The 8,238-nt window shown below is 37.7% G+C and overlaps 1 long non-coding RNA gene across 1 annotated transcript; it reads left to right on the top strand.

Moving 5' to 3' along the window:
- The first annotated feature begins 469 nt into the window (after positions 1-469).
- On the top strand, positions 470-6,064 carry LOC121707104. Its single transcript, XR_006031239.1, has 3 exons — positions 470-673; positions 1,258-1,264; positions 6,053-6,064. It is a non-coding gene; the product is annotated as an uncharacterized LOC121707104 (long non-coding RNA).
- The last annotated feature ends 2,174 nt before the right edge of the window (positions 6,065-8,238 follow it).

Consider the following 8,238-nt stretch of genomic DNA (forward strand, 5'->3'; position numbering starts at 1 on the left):
ATACAGTTTTGAATGTTAAAAGTGAATAAACGTTTTTGAGAGGTGGATAAACTCTAATAAGAGGTGGGTAGGCCTAAACTCTATTTCTAAAATGTCAGAGGTGGATAAACTGCGTTTACTCGCGTTTAGCCTCCCCTACATCCTAATTTGCACTCATAGGCCTACTCCCAACTTCGTAACAGAAAGGTAATATTTGACTGTAAGCTATACATATTTTATATCATATATAGCCTACACAACCAAGGGACGGAAGTTATCCTCTGAAAGCAGGGCATCTTCATTTTTAGTGTTGCGTCGGAGTTAATGTAGGATATAAAGGTAAGCCTAAAGCAAACAATAAAGGACAATGTTTATATATCTATACCCCGTAACGGCCGTCGACGGCCGTTCTGTATTCTCCTGTAACGGCCGCGGCCGGCCACAATTCTTAAAGAGACATAACCTTCATACATGAAATAATACAAGCGTTAGTGGATAAATAAACACCAGACTTTTATTTTGACACACTTAAATGGCTAGGTCGCTATTGACATTTCTCCGGTATTTTTGAGTTTAGCCTGTTGACTGACCGGCTGAGGACTTACTGTGCCTCTGGGGTTATGGCTTCTAACAAGCGTCCGCGTCTTTTCTCATTAGATGAGATGGTATTGATGTGCATCCACCATGTTTTGATGTAAGTGACGATCATATTGATGTAAGAAAATGACAAAATAAAAACATGAAAGTGTAATAAATTTAACGTTAGCATCCTCCCGTTTGTCATGACTGACTTAGCTGCCTCTCTGGCATAAAAAAAATCGTATGGCTGTCACTGTGAAAGTCAGTTTGAGTTTAGTAGCACCAGCAAAATATAGGCATAATTCAATGATGGGTCATGGCCTAATTAACAATAAAGTTTATGATAAACCCATGCCAGGTTTATTTGCAGTTATATCTTAACACATAACATTAACATTACCCCTTTCTGGCATGTACAGTAAAGCTAACATTATCGTTATCCCACTTACAGATAGTTATTGCAAACTACTACTTATGTATGTCTCTCTAAATGAGTTTTTGTTGACTAATAACCAAAGCGGGAACCACCGTTGTGTTTTCTGCTTATGGATGTCAGGAAATTGTATTTGTATACAAGTAGGCAAATGTCTCGTCATCTTCGTGATTACAAAAAAGCCTGCTAATTTGCTACCTTCACTGATGTAACGTTAACGTTAGTCTGAGACTTGTAATGTTAGCACAGGATAGGTTGAAGGTTAGTGAACGAGTGCAACAGGTTCATTATCATCAACTGATCAAGTTTAGATAAATTATATAACATGATGTGCATATAAAACAAAACGTAAATCCATGTCAGGATTAACAGTCCCTGTTGTTGGTGACATGCTTATCAAATGAGTCACGATTTCATGCGCTATGCTTCATGGCCTACGATAGTTCATATCCTCATCATTTTTTAGCTGTAAGGCTCACTGTCCAGCTAAATCCCAAATAAGTGCAAGATATGCCAGTCTATTTCAATGAAATCAGTACTCATATAGTATCTTGTATTTATAACTTTTTGTTAGTGAAACACTTTGAGACTGTAAGTGAGTAGGCCTATGGCCGTCTATGGGAAACATGAATATATAATTTTTAATGGATCATATATCATTTTAAAGAGCAATTTCTAATCTTTAAACTGAAAGAAACTTACAATTGACACTTTTCATTAGATTTTTAGTTATTCTTGGTTATTTGAAATGTTTCTCAAAATGCCCTTTTCTCTTAGAATTCCCAGGAATCTGGGGCATTGTTGTAGAATTCCACTGGGGTATAGAGGGTTAAGCCATTGGACATTATTGAAAGAAAATGATCGCAAAGATATGCAGAATGAATGAAAAATGACCGGCGAACTAGGCTACTTTTTCAGCAAAAATATAGCCTACACTAAAAGAAACGTTAAGCCTATATGACATATCACGCTTATAATTTAGTCCTCTGTTTTGTAGGCTAAATCAGCATATTACCCCAGGGTCATATTGGAAACGTAGGTGTTTCCTTCCTATGCTAGGTCTACCCTTTTTTTTCTACAAAGTAGGCCTAGCTTACTTACAAACATACGAAATGTTGATTATTGACATTACTGCAAGCAGAAGGAATGAAAGGAAGTAGAGGACAATGAACATGGATGCATACGATCTCTTTCCAGAAAGCTTTGCTGGAAAAAACATAATTAGGTAAGCTATTCGATCTGATGCATATAGGCTAGTTTTAACATCAGATGGCATAGGCTAGGCCTATACAATGTTTTCAATATATAATTTTACATAAGCTACATCTTTTAGGCCATTGATTTCATTAAAACATATGCTAATGATAAACACAAGGGTGTAAACACAAGGTGGAGACCTAAAATAATCCGGCTGAGCACAAGTTGTCGTTCATTTGTGATTTATAATGGGCACATCTGGAAGGGTGGCGTACGCACGTTTTCTCTGAATCACACGTGCGATCATTTCAGTGGCCTAATTACAGAAAAATATCCTTGTCCTTATCCTATCTTAAATTAAGTTTCATAGATAGGTAAAAAAAATCCTATATTCCTATTATAGAAGCACTTCCTAAACTCATGGCTGTGTCCTATCTTATCTCAGAATTTATACGAGACTGCCTGTATCTATGATTAAAATGTCAGATTACAAAGATGGTATTCTAAAGAATCTTTGACAGTTGGTTGCTCAAGATGGACAAACCATAATATCAGAGAAATAGGCCTTGGGTTAAGCCTATGTAGGATGCAAGAGAGTGTGTCAATATTTATTTATTTGCTGTATAGGATGAAAAACAAAAAACATTAATTAGTAGCAGTAACATAAAAGGTCTAATATTCTGTAATAAAGATTAATATTTATTTGTTATAAATGTTGTAAATGATTAAAACACATAGCTTATAGGCCTACATTTTTAAGTTTTCACTTAACTAATTTTGTGAAAAAAAAAACGTTATGATGTCCCTAACAGTGATGTTCATCATTTTCTCATAGGCCTGTCTGTTTGTACACCTGCCAACTTTTTATGATTGGTTGCGGATACAAAGAAAGTGTCCATATTTAGTTTGCACTACGTCATGCAAGAAATAATGCAGAAAACTTTCCAACACATGATATGTTTCCTATCACCAACACGGTACAGCATGAAACGTTAGAACTTAACTTTTAGTGAATTTAGGAGAAATATTCAGGCGCGAGTAGACAAAAGGTAATGAAATAAACACCTAAATGTGTAAATCAGATTTGTTGTTGTAGTAGTGTGAAAGAATACATGCCAAGATTAATTAGCCAAAAATGTCGAAATTGACCAGTGCATAAAAAAACGATGTTTTTACTTGTCGTGTCTCGCATTAACTGGAACGTTAACGTAATTACAGACGTGACAGATATTGACGTTCTGGTTCAAGTTTACATCAGGTCACGTTCCACAGGTGTATAAAATACAGCACCTAGAATTATGAATGCAGACTGCATTGATTTATTACATTGTATGTAATAGCTTCTACCATTCACATTTGAGTTAAAGCTAACAAATATGCTCCTGTTTTTATTTAACCCATTTGTTAACGTTGTACACCGCTTGTTTGTGTATCAAATAGGCCATCCTACGTTTTCATTCGACGCTGTTGCTTCTTATGTAGCCAAAGTAAACACTATCACGGTATGCTATCATATAGTTTGTCTATTGATGGGTTTTATTAGATCCCTTTCCACACGTGCCTAGATTATGAATGTATGGTGCTTAATTAATACTCCTATAATGGAACTTATGAAAGCCATGAATAGGGTACTCTTACGAAATGGACCATATAACCAAAGTCTTGTTAAAACAATAATACAAAAAAACAGCATACAGAAGTTGAGCTATAACGTTTGTGTTGTCTACATAGGCTACAATAGTATGGCATACTTGGCCTACTCATTTCTGCCTTCATTCTGGCCTACATTAAAGCGTAACCTGTCATGTGAATCATCTTTTCTAGTTGTAGTACAATGGAGGAAAAATGTGGCTGTATGTGGTACTATACGAAACATATAAGGTAAATTCCCTTATATTCAGTCAACGGAAATGGTTACCACTTAAGCAATAATGGCTTTGAAAAATACACCCCCTGCCTGAGATCATAGATCAGCAACATCAGGACAGAAATAGGCTAATTACAGTCCTCCAAGGCCTTGTGACTGAGGGAAAAGGGGCTCAGTCAAGTCGATTTGTCGCTTGCCCTTTGTGGTGTTGTTCATAGGCTGCTGTTGAAAATATGTGCATCATATGCACACTGCCGGGCAATCTCGTTACATTGAGAATGCGCATTTTGTTGTCCCAAACCATTTGACAGTTTATAAAGCTGTAATAAAAACAGTAATGTTGTTATTACTTAGAAACAGTGATGTTATTTATATTATTGCATAACGTCTGCACGTTTGACATATTGACCGTTAAAGTCAGTTGTGATATTAATTATGTATACCGCATAAATGCCTTTTGCCTTAGTGCATATTTGGCAGACCAAATATCAGGTGATATATAGCCTTATGTTGATTCGTAAAGGCGCACGGTGCCATGGAAAATGAGTGGAATGTGCAAGTACACCTCGCTAAAGCCTGCGGGAAGGCGCAAGTACACCTCGCTTGCAGCCCACTATTCCAAGCACCCCAGGCATTTAGCTATATCGTTGGGGTGAAGTACAGCGTTGTAATGTTCTATTCGCGACAATTGATTGATTGATTTAATTTCATTAACACAGTAACACCTGACACGTCATGCAGGTCTCAAAACACAGCAGAGACTCACCCAAATAAGTAAACTGTTAATGCATTAAAGAATTATATACATAATGTCTAACATCTTCATGCTCTGACCAGTATATATCAGGCTCTTACGGGAACATCTGTTCCACATATGAATGTATCTTTAGCCAGTATGCTAGGCCTACATTAGTAGCCTAAACAACGTCAAGAATAGTGCCTATGAAGGAGCTTTTATCTGTATTGTTGGTGTAGGGATTTTTATTTACCACCAGATGGCGTTGTGGAGTAGTGTGTCAAAAGCTTCGAAGCATCAAACCAGTTTGGCTGTAGAAGCGCCACTGTTTCAAAAGCCTCGCTCGGCACATCCCTACAAAATGGTATGATGCTATATCCTATTGCAACTACAGTGAGCATATTTTGTCATTCATTTTAGAAACGCCAGGTTTAGAACCAGTAGGTTATGAAAGTTAATAACAATGAAGTTACTCAAACGTGTTTCATTTTCTTCTCGTCAGACATTTCCCATTCTAGAGCAGATGGTTCTGTACAACCTCTCCTAAACTGGTATTCCGCAAGATGCAGCACGGAAATAGGAAGAGGCCACTCAATGACTTCTGATACAAAGACTTCAAATGGTAGGAATATTCCATCTTTAGTGTTTTGCTACTCCTTCCGTAATTTTTACGCTTTCAAATGACCCATTGTCAGTCTTCAAATCAGAATCAGGCTGTTCTAACAAGCAAGACGGTGGCATTCCAAATCAAACCATTGTAAAAATAGTCGTTGAAAATATTGTGTAAATATGATGTAGTTTTTCCTCATGCTATATGTGTGTGTGTTTGTTTTAATGTACGCAAATTGGCAGTGAAAGTGGGTTCTCTTATCAACAAAAGGGGAAAGAGTTAAAGTAAAACTTGTTTAATTGAACGAAAAATGTGGGTATGATGATGTATGATTTCTGTTTAAAAAATATATGTGTATAAATAAATAGTGTATTTCCACTGAAGTGTCTAATATATTTTAGTTTTATATTGTGTTTTCAATGCAAATTATAGGACAGCACTCAAAAAATCCTCCATAGAAATGCATGGGGCTAGTTTGTAACGCCAATATGACCGTTGTCTACACATATCCCACCCCTTCCTCGGCAAAACTTCTACATGTGAATACATTGAGCCAAATATGTTGTGTGATGTGAAGACATCGTGCCAATCATGTGTTGTGAACTTGCCGCTGGAGCAAGATTGGTGTCGTGAAGGGTGTCGTGAAGGGAGCACGCACATTTCTGCCAAATAGGATGCCCGATGAGTGCCAAAAAAGCGTTGCAATATGGCCGTTAAGTGGAGGGACTTACCTAAAATGACTTTGGGTATACTGCGTATAGTCCTGCATATCACGTAGACTACTGAACAAGGGATTTTCTGTGTATGGATGTTGACGGGTTCTTGGCCCCTCAGTGTATAATGTGGCCCCTTTGTGACCCCTGTCTCAGAAAAATCCTAGAACCGCCACTGCTGTCAATTATACCATTTTATGCAAAAAATACAAACACATTAATTTGGAATTATCCATATAATAATGACAAGGAATAAAAGGGGTTTACCTCTGAATTAATTCCAGAGTGCAGGCTGCCTCAACTTGATAATGAAGGTTGAATATGTAGTAGATTGCAAACACAGCTGCAAGTCCCGTGGCAAATGTTGGTGTGATGCCCTCAGAGATTAACACGGCCCTCATGGCCTTCAACATGGGAATGCATTTTACCTTGTGAAAACGTTTGTAAACTCGAGATAAATGGCCAATATGATATATATAAATGAATCTAAATGAAATGTATGTATACCAGGCAGTATCAGGCGAGGACTTGCAGGAAGACTGAGAGTTGTCTCAACGTCAGCTGCAGTAGCAGACATCTGTAGGGAACAAGTACATCATGCCTACCATAATAAGCTTTTAAAGAAGAAAAGATATAAACACACTAAAGGTCGTTGAGAGTAACCTATGCCAATGGGGTAGGTTTCTGAAATAGCTACAGTCAAAATGCTAAATAGATTTGGCATTCAAAATTTAATGGGTAACCATTTGTACAGGTCTTTCTACTGCATATGTCTAAAACGTAGCATGAGCCCTTTTGTACCCCTGAAGTAATCTGTGATTGCTCTTCCACATTCCTCCATACTGAGTTCCAAGCTACGAGGCACATTGATGTCTGTGAGCAGCTCAAAATGGGCATATACATATATCTTGGCGTGAAAAGAAAAAGCTATTTTCTTTTGAATTACATCAACAATTACTTCTGATTACATCATTGTAGTCATCTGAGAAAATCTGTGTGCCCCTCTCCACGGAAACACATGGAGGGAGGAAGGTACCAGCACTCAGAAAGGCCTGATGTCTCTCTACAAGAGTAGAACATGGATTCTTAAAATTGCCAAATTTTTTCAAACACTGCTTAAAATATGTGTGTTTGCTGTGAAATCTTAAAGTCCATAGGCGAATAAGTGGCTCATATTGGAGAATGCGCTCAGGATAATGACTTTAGTGGGTTGTCAGGAAAGGTTTAGATTCGGCAATTCATCAATCAGAACTCTTAGGTATGCTATCTGGCCAACAGCCATACTTTGGTTGTCACCTGGATTTTGTACTTTGTCTCAAAACAGGCAACATTCTCAGAAAATTCCAATTCTGCACAGCATGTCCCCTGGATTAACCTCACACGGTTTGTCATTAGCATCCCTACCAAGATAGTTGAATTGATTTATTCGTCGAATAACTCAAGATAGCTAAACATTTTAGCCTTCAAAAAGATCGTGGCCAAGACATGGAGTCAACCCTGACTGGAGTATTTGAGTGTATTAAACACAGTCAAATTTTAACACCTCCACTAGATGTAAGACTGCCCTTCACTGCTCATTGTATGACTGCATTGTATGACTGCACTGTGCGTTTTGTGACCTGGATAAGAGGATCTGCATGGAACGCTTCTCTGCTGATATCACAATATCTGCAGAAGTGTGCTGAAGTTCTCCACAAAGCCTTCTATGCTATGTGAACCCAGGTTGTCACCTGAGTTCTCTTGTAGACCTTTCCATTAGAAAGATTGAGCTCAAGATCTTTAAGGTCATTGACGAGGGTTCCCATATCCAAGTCTTGACCAAAATACTTAAAATCGTGATCAGAGAAGAACAAGTTGCATTTGATCAGTGCTGGATCTGTTATGTGGCATTAAATCTGCAAGCGTTAGATACACCACAAATATCTTGTTTTTTCTTTCCAGATCCTAGTGGGTCAAATGCATCCTGATACAGGATCAAGCTCAGTGATGCTCAGTCTGGAAGAGCACATTCTCAGCCATGTTTTTGCCATCCCACACATGCTTATATTGTTCATGCACTGATTGGTAATGGAATAGAGAATTAATTGTCTGTTTAATAGGAACATACTGTGCAAAACACTCTTT

The sequence above is a fragment of the Alosa sapidissima genome, chromosome 4 (assembly GCF_018492685.1).
Source record: "Alosa sapidissima isolate fAloSap1 chromosome 4, fAloSap1.pri, whole genome shotgun sequence".
Classification (NCBI taxonomy): domain Eukaryota; kingdom Metazoa; phylum Chordata; class Actinopteri; order Clupeiformes; family Clupeidae; genus Alosa; species Alosa sapidissima.